The 12,434-nt window shown below is 45.6% G+C and overlaps 1 non-coding gene and 1 pseudogene across 1 annotated transcript; one reads left to right on the top strand and one right to left on the bottom strand.

Moving 5' to 3' along the window:
* Nucleotides 1–12,434, bottom strand: part of LOC115636545 — a 1,011,845-nt pseudogene that overhangs the window by 932,928 nt on the left and 66,483 nt on the right.
* TRNAV-AAC lies at nt 2,880–2,952 on the top strand. Its single transcript has one exon. It is a non-coding gene; the product is annotated as a tRNA-Val (tRNA).

Genomic DNA, 12,434 nt, shown 5'->3' on the forward strand with positions numbered 1-12,434 from the left:
AAAAAAAGATAGAGAATAAGATGGAGAATATTATATTTCCCTTATATAAATCCACAGTACACGCATATCTTGAATACTGTGTACAGATGTGGTCTCCTCATTTAAAAAAAGATATACTGGCATTAGAAAAGGTTCAGAGAAGGGCAACTAAAATGATTAGGATTTGGAACGGGTCCCTTATGAGGAGAGATTAAAGAGACTAGGACTTTTCATCTTGGAAAAGAGGAGACTCAGGGGGGATATGATAAAGTTTTATAAAATAATGAGTGGTGTGGAGAAAGTGAATAAGGAAAAGTTATTTACTTGTTCCCATAATATCAGAAATAAGGGCCATGAAATGAAATTAATGGGCAGCAGATTTAAAACAAATAAAAGGAAGTTCTTCTTCACACAGCGCACAGTCAACATGTTGAACTCCTTTCCTGAAGATGCTGTGAATGCTAGGACTGTAACAGGGTTTAAAAGAGAACTAGATAAATTAATAGGTTTCAGAGTCATAGCTGTGTTAGTCAGTATCACCAAAACCAACGAGGAGTACTTGTGGCACCTTAGAGACTAACAAATTTATCTGAGAAACAACTCTGACATCATACTCCAAAAGGCTGACAAAGGCTGTGCTGTCATCATCATGAATAGGTCAGACTATGGACAACAGGCTGCTAGGCAGCTCTCTAACACCACATTCTACATGCCATTACCCTCTGATCCCACTGAGGGTTACCAAAAGAAACTACCCCATCTGCTCAAGAAACTCCCTGAAAAAGCACAGAACTAATCTGCACAGACACACCCCTAGGACCCCAACCAGGGTTATTCTATCATCTACCCAAGATCCATAAGCCTGGAAATCCTGGATGCCACATCACCTCAGGCATTGGCACTCTGACAACAGCTGACACCACTGACTTCCTGAGGCAACTACAGTCCATTGGCGATCTTCCCAAAAACAACATCCTGGCCACTATGGAGGTAGAAACCCTCTACACCAACATTCCACACAAAGATGGACTATAAGCCGTCCGGAACAGTATTCCCGATAATGTCACAGCAAATCTAGAGGCTGAACTTTGTCCTCACCCATAACTATTTCACATTTGGGGACAATGTATACCTTCAAGTCAGCAGCACTGCTATGGGTACCCACATGGCCCCACAGTATGCCAACATTTTTATGGCTGACTTAGAACAATGCTTCCTCGGCTCTCGTCTCCTAACATCCCTACTCAACTTGTGCTACATTGATGACATTTTCATCATCTGGACCCATGGAAAAGAAATCCTTGAGGAATTCCACCATGATTTCAACAATTTCCATCCCACCATCAACCTCAGCCTGGACCAGTCCACACAAGAGATCCACTTCCTGGACACTACAATGCTAATAAGGGATGGTCACAGAAACACCATCCTATACTGGAAACCTACTGACCTCTATACTTACCTACATGCCTCCAGCTTTCACTCAGACCACATCACAGGATCCATTGTCTACAGCCAAGCTCTAAGATACAACCATATATGCTCCAACCCCTCAGACAGAGACAAACACCTACAAATCTCTATCAAACATTCTTACAACTACAATACCCACCTGCTGAAGTGAAGAAACAGATTGATAGAACCAGAAGAGTACCCAGAAGTCACTTACTAGAGGACAGGCCCAACAAAGAAAGTAACAGAGCGCCACTAGCCGTCACCTTCAGCTCCCAACTAAAACCTCTCCAGCACATCATCAAGGATCTACAACCTATCCTGAAAGACGATCCCTCACTCTCACAGATCTTGGGAGACAGGCTGGTCCTCGCTTACAGACATCTCCCCAACTTGAAGCAAATACTTACCAGCAACCACAGAACAAAAACATTAACCCAGGAACCTATCCTTGCAACAAAGCCCATTGCCAACTTTGTGCACATATCTTTTCAGGGGGTACCATCATAGCACTTAATCACATCAGCCACACTGTCAGATGCTCATTCTCTTGCACCTCTATCAATGTGATACATGCCATCATGTGACAACAATGCCCCTTTGCCATGTACATTGCTCAAATCAGACAGTCTCTATGTAAAAGAGTAAATGGACACAAATCAGATGTCAAGAATTACAACTTTCAAAAACTAGTCGGAGAACACTTCAATCTCCCTGGTCACTCAATTACAGACCTAAAAGTTGCAATATTACAACAAAAAACCTTCAACAACAGACTCCAACTAAAGACTGCTGAATTGGAATTAATTTGCAAACTGGACACCATTAAATTAGACTCGAATAAAGACTGGGAGTGGATGGGTCATTACACAAAGTAAAACTATTTCTCCATGTTTATTTGTCCCCCTACTGTTACTCACACCTTCTTGTCAACTGTTGGAAATGGGCCATCCTGATTATCACTACAAAAGGTTTTTTCTCCTGCTGATAATAGCTCACCTTAACTGCTCACTCTTGTTATAGTGTATATGGCAACACCCATTTTGTCCATGTTCTTTGTGTATATATATATATCTATATATATCTTCCTACTGTATTTTCCACTGCATGCATCCGATGAAGCGGGTTTTACCTCAGGAAAGCTTATGCTCAAATAAATTTGTTAGTCTCTAAGGGGCCACAAGTACTCCTCATTCTTTTTGCAGATAAATGAATGGAGGCTAAGTCAATGAATGGCTATTAGCCAGGATGGATAAGGAATGGTATCCCTAGCCTCTGTTTGTCAGAGGGAGGAGATGGATGGCAGGAGAGAGATCACTTGATCATTATCTATTAGGTTCACTCCCTACGGGGCACCTGACATTGGCCACTGTTGGCAGATAGGATGCAGGGTTGGATGGACCTTTGGTCTGACCCAGTATGGCCATTCTTATAAAAGGAGGGACAGAGTTTCTGTAGTGTAGTGATTATCACAATTGCCTAACATGCAAAAGGTCCCTGGTTTGAAACCAGGCTGAAATATGATGCTTTAATTTTCCCAGCTCCTACTGGCCTGTCCTTGCTGTTGCAGGAGCAGCAGTGATTTCTATGCTCAATAGGTCTGTTATACTTTCCCCCCTCCCACCTTTGTCTCCTCTCCCTCTCTGAATGCCTGTGAAGCGGCTTTCCCTTTCCCCCTCCCGCTCCCTGCTGAAATGCTTGTGGGATGAATGGGCTGGTTGAAGAGCAGAAGAGCTCCTAGGTAGACAAGGTGTCTGGGACTCTAATTAGGCGAGACTCTTATTAGGCAGCACTCGTATCCCAGAGCATGGACACTGCCCAAGGTGGAGTGTGACCCACCAGATGCAGCCAAGTCATCCCTAGCCACAGACCAGGAGGTGCAGGTCCTTAAAAGGGGAGGGGTCCTGTGCTCAGGAGAGCACTCACAAGCTTGTACCTCCAGTGAATGCTCTTTGCCCGGACTGCCTGGCCAGTGGTTCTCTGCGTTGTATTTCATTGTGCCTCAGGAAGACTTACCTTCATCACACCGTACATCGCGGCTCTGTGGGACACTTACCTTGCAGAATCCTGACATCTCCAGTGCTGTGCCAGTCCTGGGAGTGTGAGTGTGACCCCCCTCCTTTTTTTGAGCTTAGTTGTCAGTACAATAAATGTGCTGCTTTCTGCCAGACTCTAGTGGGTCATTAGTCCTCCCTACACTTACTAACTGGCCCAATTTCTGGTAACACCTGCGATAACCCCAACCCCTGCAGGACAGAGGGTGGTGAAATGGGCTGAGAAAAAGCCTTGGGAACAGTAGGGGAAAGCTAGAGGATCTGGGCCAGTCACTTTTTGAAGCCTTGTGGCTTGGCCTTCTCTGTCCTTGGAAGTCGGCCTATAGAGGCCAGCTCTTCCTGCTGGCCTCCTTTGCGTGACTTGCCAAAGGAGGAAGTGAGGCAGGAATGGGGCAAAAGAGGAAAGTTGAGCTGAGGAAGGCAGGGCAGAAGCTAAGCGCATCATTGCAGCTAAGTGGGGTTAGCAGTAGCCACCATTCGTTCTGCCAAAGCCTGAGGAGGTGCGGTTGGCTGCTGGGAGGCAGAATCTTGTGCCTGCCTCTTGGCTTCCCAGGGATGGCTACTTGCAGCCCAGGAGAGGAAGGATGGTTCTGGGTGAAAGGAAGACAAGCAAAGCTCTGGGAGGAAATTTGGGTGCAGGATGTGGGCTCTGCACTGGGGGAGGGGGTTGGGGTGCAGAAGGGGTGGTGCTTACCATGGGCACTGCAGCTCCCAAAGTGACCGGTACACACAACCCTGTGGCAGCAGCTCCTAGGTGAGTGGGGCCAGAGGGTCTCCAAGCACCGCTGCCTGCAGGCGCTGCCCCCAGATCTCCCATTGGCTGCAGTTTCTGGAAAATGGGAGCTGCAGAGTTGGTACTCAGGACAGGGGCAGCACATGGAGACACTTCCCCCGCACCAGGGGATTCTGGGACATGCCAGCCATTTCTGGAAGCAGCATGGAGGGACAGAGGCAGAGTGGGCAGGGAGCCACCTTAGTGCTGCTGGCACATCTCTGCACATCCATTGGGGGAGGGAGCTGTGCACAGAGCTGCCTCCCCTCTCAGGTCTATTACAGGAGTGGGTGAGTGGGGTCTTTTGACCTGCAAGGTGCAGCAGGTGCAAAAGGTTGCTAGTTTGTCTTTGATGGTTTTCCATCAGCTTTTCTGGGTTGGTGCAAAGGTTGACAATGGAGCAATACATCAAATAACTAGCTAGCAAGGGAAAGGTGCCAATTCCCTCCCACTTGAATGGGCCATCCCCACCCAGACCTTTGATTGGGGTGACTCACTTTCACAACAATCCATATGGGCATAATTTTCCATGTACTTACAGTACTCCTTAAATATGACTCGTAAACACACCTCACAGGGATTAGGAGTATCAATAATTTACAAGCTTTCAGTAGAGATCTCACTGCTATGCTTCCTGGATAAATATCACAAAAGTAGTGTATTAGGTGTGGCGAGTTTGTCAGGTCTGAGACAGGAGTTGCCTGTGAATATGAGCAGCCAATGTGATATGGCCGTTAAAAAAGCTAATGCGGTTTTAGGATGCATCAGGCAAGGTATTTCCAGCAAAGATAAGGAGGTGTTAGTACCGTTATATAAGGCGCTGGTGAGACCCCCACCTGGAATACTGTGTGCAGTTCTGGTCTCCCATGTTTAAGAAGGATGAATTCAAACTGGAACAGGCTCAGAGATGGGCTACTAGGATGATCCGAGGAATGGAAAACCTGTCATATGAAAGGAGACTCAAAGAGCTTGGCTTGTTTAGTCTAGCCAAAAGAAGGCTGAGGGGGAATATGCTTGCTCTTTATAAATATATCAGAGGGATTAATATTAGGGAGAGAGAGGAATTATTTAAGATTAGTACCAATGTAGATACAAGAATGAATGGGTATAAACTGGACACTAGGAAGTTTAGACTTGAAATTAGACGAAGGTATCTAACCATTAGAGGAGTGAAATTCTGGAACAGCCTTCCAAGGGGAGTAGTGGGGGCAAAAGACATATCTGGCTTTAAGATTACGCTTGATAAGTTTATGGAAGAGATGGTATGATGGGAGAGCCTAATTTTGGCAACTGATCTTTGATTATTGCCAGATAAGTATGCCCAGTGGTTGGTGATGGGATGCTGGATGGGATGTGATCTGAGTTACTGCAGAGAATTCTTTTCTGATTGCTGGCTGGTGAGTCTTGCCCACATGCTCAGGGTTTAGCTGATCGCCATATTTGGGGTTGGGAAGGAATTTTCCTCCAGGGCAGATTGGCAGAGGCCCTGGAGGTTTTTCGCCTTCCCCTGCAGCGTGGGGCATGGGTCACTTGCTGGTGGATTCTCTGCAGCTTGAGGTCTTCAAACCACAATTTGAAGACTTCAGTAACTCAGGCATAAGTTAGGGGTTTGTTATAGAAGTGGATGGGTAGGGTTCTGTGGCCTGCTTTGTGCAGGGGGTCGGACTAGATGATCACATTGGTCCCTTCTGACCCTAGAATCTATGAATCTATGAATCTTTAACAGTGACCTCTTTGCCAGTTGGCACCAATAAGCTTTTCTCACACATGCACTGAGCTATAGTCACACCCTGATAGAATAGAAAGGCCAGCACAAAAAACAGAGAGAGGAATAGTAAGATACTAAAATAACAGTGGCTGGAACTCTCCTTTTCTCTCAGTCTTTGGATTGATGGGCACTAAGAGCTGTAGCTACAGTTAAGGAACCAGGTGATCGGACAGCTGGCTCAGCCCTCCATACTAGTAACTTTCTCACATACAGGGAAATGGGTCAAATTTGGAATTGATGTCATGACTCGCTTCCCCTAGGGGATCAATCTGTTTAAGGCTACATCTACACTTCAAACACTGGAAATATTCTTCTGAAAACCTAACACTGTCTATACTGAGTCACATTAACTACTTCTCTCAGTGGAGAGGACTTTTCACACCCTGAGAGATGTGGCTCTGCCAACATGCCTTTTCAGCATAGACCAACCTTTAGATGGCTTATTGACCTGAAAGTAACCTAGCATCCAAATACGGGGGACAAAAAAACCACCTTGCCAACAGATGGAACCTGGGACTTAAACTCCCAATGATCACACTGTATTTGAGATCCATTTGAATTCCCCTTCCACGTCTTTGACAGTTTCATCTCCAGTCATAGCAACTCTGATATAGGGTTAAAGAACTCAAAGCATCGTCTCCAAGCACAGACAATGGAGAATTCTTCATCACACGACACTTTGAGAAGTGGATGGATAGAATGTGATGAAGATAAACTCTGTATGGGTCAGACAAAAGGTAACAGTTCTGTAGTGATGGGGAAGGAAGGAATCTCTGAGTCACCTCGTACTCTTCCAGTGTCACAGAGGCTGAAATAACACTTTTTTTCCTGCCTCTGCTCCTCTTCATTTACATATAATTTGAAAAGTTCCCATTATATCTTTAGCACAACCAAGAGCAATGTGAGAACAACTAGAAATGATACAATCTTAATCATTGGTGACTCACAATAACTTTGCAATAGAAGGAATGGTATAAATGTGATGCTCCCTGGTTCCTGATAGGAAGGGCACATTAGAATTACTCATGAGACAATGGAGTTGATAGAAAGGACAAATGGGTCTACCTCAAAAGAGGGCGAACTGCAAAAAGGCAAAAATGGGCCACTCATCTGGACAAGCTGAGGGATAACAGTGCTGCAAACAGTTCAAATAGCTTCAAAAGTTACTATGTGGGAATCAGGAAAATTATTAAAGAAAAAGAAAATATTGATAGCCCTAGAGGTTTTTATGGTGTTGATCTCCCTTGCAGATTCTTTGATGGATAACATGGGCTGAGTGCCAAGAGAAGGTATTCCCACACTCACTGCATTCATACGGCCTCTCCCTTGTGCGGATCCTCTGATGGGTAAAAAGGTTTGAGCTGCGATTGAAGGTTTTCCCACAGTCACTGAACTGATAGGACCTCTTCCCTGTGTGGATTTTGTGGTGTTCAGAAAGGGCTGAGCCACTAGTGAAGTTTTCCCACACTCACTGCATTCATAGGGCCTCTCCCCTGTGTGGATTCTCTGATGGTCAAAAAGGGATGAGCTCTTAGTGAAGCATTTCCCACACTCATAGCATTCAAAGGGCCTCTCTCCTGTGTGGATTCTCTGATGCTTTATAAGGACTGAGTAGTCACATACATTATTCCCACCTTAAGTGCATGTATTTTTTCTCTTTCCCATGAGGATTTCCTGCTGTGTTGTGGTTTCCTTGAGGTCCATCTGAGTTCCCTCATAGGAAATACATTTACCCACTTTCTCCCCTGGATGGTTTCACTGCTCTCTTTCTGGTCTGTGCTGAATCTCACAGGAGTTTCCCTGCTCATGACTCCTAGGCACATTCCTTTTTGGTCTTTGCGATAATGCTCTGTGTTTATCCACTTGCTCAACATTTTCCTGCTGAGAATTCTGCTCCTCTTTCTCACATACCATTGTGTCACCTGATGTGATAGAGACAGAAACCTCAGATAGGGATGGAAAGGGGAAGGCCAAACCAAAACAAGTGCTGGAGAGAGAGGTCAAATGAAAATCAGGAACTGAACTCCCCCAAACTCTTCCCCCAAATGTAGCGGTGGTATTTTATGTTGGTATTTTATATAATTTAGAATGAAGGATAAAGAATAATTATGTAGCATACATTAAGTGTATTGGTGTATGATCTGAGCACATCCTGCCAGCCACCCTTTTTGAATAACAGAAAGGAATGACCTAATGGGCCAATGAGTGGAGATACATCAGCCAGAATCTGTGTCTGGACTGATTTCAAGGCAGTAACAGACCTTTGAGGGTCACCAATTTGTTGTAGGTTTAGCAGTTTAAAATAAGTAAAAGAATGCCATGGTTGTTTTCTTTTGCATTGCAATTTGATGTTCCTGTTCAAAATGGTGTGTGTAAATTAATTCGGTTTTGTGTGTGAATAAGGAATGCACGTGTTAAGAGCTAAGTGTGAAGACCATCGCTGAACCAGATGTACAAGGGAGGAACTGAAGAAAGACACAAGGGCGCCAGGAGGCTGCAACATGTCTCTATTGAAATGTCTGAGGAGGGCAGAATGATGATTCTAAAGATGAGACAGGCACCTCTCAGTGGGGGACAAGACAGCTCGGATCTAAACCAACATGGGACAACTCCCTGAGGAACTGGATGAAAGAACAAGATAAAGGATGAGAAGGACAATTTAAGAAAACAAGCACTCATCAAACAACAATTGATTACAGCATGACAGTGCAAAACTCATTGGTTCCAATGAAGGGAAATCACTATATGAACAGGGTGCCTTGCCATGAAACTTTGGGTCCATCCTGCCAAGACTTCCCCAGAGCATCATGTCATGACCAACGGAACCCGGCTTCTCCTACTCATGATCAACCTAGCTGGCCACTAGGTTGATCTGAACTCTGGACTGGTAAGTGTAACATCCACTGGCGGGACAGTGTGTGTGTGTGATTGAATGCATATGCAAATTGTTGTATCTTCAATAAATGTGATGCATTGCCTTTTCCCCTGAAAAAGATCTTGTGTGCTTCTTATAAACATAACAGGTTAACACCCACAAGGTAGCTAACTAGCACATCTTGGAGTGACTGTTCAAATTAAGTGGTTCATCAAGACACACTTTGTTGACAATGGACCACGGGAGAAGCCCATCTACACTGAGTGGACTGTCGTGTAAATGTGCTGTCTGGAATCTAGGTAATGGCTTCCTGCAATGACTGAGAGAAATTGGGCATGAACATGTGACTTGCCCACATGACTCCAAACTCCATTGTATTGCTGTAATTTTCCACAGTAAGAACAATGGGATGCCCTCCACATGGCAAAAGCTATAAAAGGCCCTGGAAACACCTTCATTTTGTCTTCAATCCTGCTTCTTACCTCCGGAGGAACTCTACTACAGACTGAAGCTCTGTACAAGGGACTGAATGACCCATCCCAGCTGTGGACGTACTCCAGAGATGACTTAAGCCAACAGTTTATTCCATCACTGCTACAAGCCTGAACCAAGAATTTTGCCATTACTGGGTGTAATTGATTCCCTTAGCCAATTTTAACTCTCCCCTTTCTTTCTTTTTATGAATAAACCTTTAGATATTAGATACTAAAGGATTGGCTCCAGTGTGAGTTTTGGGTAAGATCTAAGTTGTATATTCACCTGGGAATGGCTGGCCCTTTGGGATCAGAAGAACCTATTATTTAATGACAATGGTTGTAAAGAACCACTCAGCTCTGAATCCAGTGTTTTTGGTGGTGTTATAAGAACACCACCAAAGAATGCCTGAGAAAACTGCCTTTATGTTTTCTTGTTAGCCAGTGTGGTGAAATAGGAGTTCACTTTTGTTGTTGCTTTGGTCTATCTTACAAAAGAATAACCACTAGTTTTGGGTCGTGTTTGCTGCATTTCTCAGCAGTTCATCCTGAATTTGGCATCCTCAGTTGTGACCCACTAAGGCACGGTGACAGGATGCCAAGGAGGGGGCTGGGTCATGGATTTACAGGGAATTAGATGACCCAAACTTCATACAGTCTCCCTTGGGACTGCCCTCTTTAGGGTATGTCTAGAGGGCATCAGGGAGTCGGCCACCTTTCAGGTTGGTCTCACGCTAGTGCATTAAAAATGGTTGTGGCGACATTGCTTTGATGGAGCTCAGACTATCCAGCCAACAGCACGCCCTGGCTTTAGAACCCAAGCTACAGCCCAACCAACAGTGCCTACACCGTTATTTATAGTGAGTCGGCATGGACTCTGGCTGGGAGGCAGCTGCCAGACGCAGTGCAGACATACCCTTAATGGGCAACATGCTCATTTTAGCTTTTTCCAAGGAAGAACCCCTTAGAACCACAGAGTTAAAAGGGACCATAAAGGTCATCTAGTCTAACCCCTTGCCAAGGTGCAGGATTTATTGTGACTAAACCAGCCTCCTTTTGAAAACCTCCAGTGACTAACCTTCCACCACCACCATAGGCCTCTGTTCCATTCTCCTACTGTTCTTCCAGTTAGGAAGTTTTTCCTGAGATTTAATCTAAATCTGCTGTGCTGTAGTTTAAACCAACTGATTCTTGCCCTGCCCTCTGTGACAAGAGTGAAGAACTGTTCCCCATCCTTTGTCTGGCAGCCTGAAGCAGGGAAGACCAGCAGGGACCACAACCTGCTCGTTGGGCTACAGAGCCAGGAAAGCCATCTCCACCCCTCTGGAAGCTGAGGGGCGGGACAGAAAGCAGAAGGACAAAAGGAGGGGGCCCTGTAGCTCAGTTGGCCTGAAGCTGCCGAGGGAGACAGACGATTATCATCCGCTGTTGGAGCGGGAGACCGAGGACCTTCTGGGGAGGCCACCAGAGGACTGGCCAAAGCTCCCAGGGTCACCAGCCAGTCGAGGTGCCAACGAGCTGATGGGGCTGCCACAGATCACCAACCCGGGGAAATGGAGGCCAGAAGTACCAAACCCTGGGGATTGTAGGAAGCAGCCCAGAGAAACTAGACCATCGTCTGGCTGAGTGTTAAGCTGACACTAAGTAAGGCTGTTGTGAGTAGATCCCCTATGATCCATTGGTGGATTACACTGCCACTGTTAGGGCCTGGGGCTGGGATCCGGTGGAGTCAGGTGGGCCAGGGTTCCCTTACCTCCTGCCACCCCACCTTCGGCCAGGAGGCCTGTGTTGGTCAACTGTCCGCCGAGCTAGGATGCTAGACTGGTGCCTGCCCCTGCCTGAGCCCCAGACTGTTTGGTGCTCACTATGGGAAATGCCCCTAATTGTTTGCTGCCCCACCCTGCCTGAGGCCCTGGCCTTGGAGACTTTGCAGCTCTGTCCTGAGACAGACCAGGAGAGACGGCCACGCACACTCACATAGCCTTTCGCGTATTTGAAGATTGCTGTTATATCCCCCCCCTTAACTATTTTTTCCAGACTAAACACACCCAGTTCCATCAGCCTTTACTCACTGGTTTGCATTCCACCCCTTTGAGCATCTTTGTCCCTTGCCTCTGTATTCTTTCCTGTTTCTCTACATCCTGTCTAGTCACTGATGACCCAAACTAGATCCAGGACTCCCCTTGAGGCCTAACCAGTGCTGAGTAGACCAGTGCTATCACCACCTGTGATTTGCATGCTATGCTTCTGTTAATGCATTTTCTTCTTTTTGCATTACCATCACACTGTTGACTTCCTGTTGAGGTTGTGATCCACCGCAACTCCCAGATCCTTCTCAGCAGTGCTGCTGTCATGTCAGTTATCCCCCAGTCAGTATTTGTGCATTGGGTTTTTCTTCCCGAAGTGTAGCATCTTACACTTGTCTTTGTTGAATTTCATTGTTGTTTATAGCCCAGTTTGCCAATTTATCACGATCACTTTGAAGTTTTGCTCTATCCTCCAAAGTGTTGACAATCCCCCCAGCTTAGTGTCATCTGCAAATTTGATTGGTATGATCTCTATTCTTACATCCAGGTTGTTAATGAAGATGTTAAATAGCAGCAGACGCAAAATAGATCCCTGTGAAACCCCATTTGAAAATCCCTCCAATCTAACATCATTCCAATAATAGTTACTCTTTGCTTGCGGTTGTGTAACCAATTATATATCCACTTAATGGGAGTTCTGTTGAGCCCGCATTTCTCCAGCTTACTCATGGGACTGTGTCAAAAGCCTTTTTGAGGTCCAGGCCTATTTTATCCACCAAACCAGTTACCCTATCAAAGAAAGATATCGAGCTGGTTTGTCATGCTATGTTCTTAGTAAATCCATGCTTGCTGCTACCGATTACCCCTTCATCCTCCGGGTATTCGCAAATTGAATGTTTTATACATCGCTCTAGTAGCTTTCCTGCTATCGAGGTCAGGCTGACTAGTGTATAGTTCCCCAGCTCCTCCTTTTTCCCCTTTGTAAAGATGGGCACTATGTTAACCCTTCTCTAATCTCTTGGGACCTCTCCTGT

The sequence above is a fragment of the Gopherus evgoodei genome, chromosome 1, assembly GCF_007399415.2.
Source record: "Gopherus evgoodei ecotype Sinaloan lineage chromosome 1, rGopEvg1_v1.p, whole genome shotgun sequence".
NCBI classification, from domain to species: domain Eukaryota; kingdom Metazoa; phylum Chordata; order Testudines; family Testudinidae; genus Gopherus; species Gopherus evgoodei.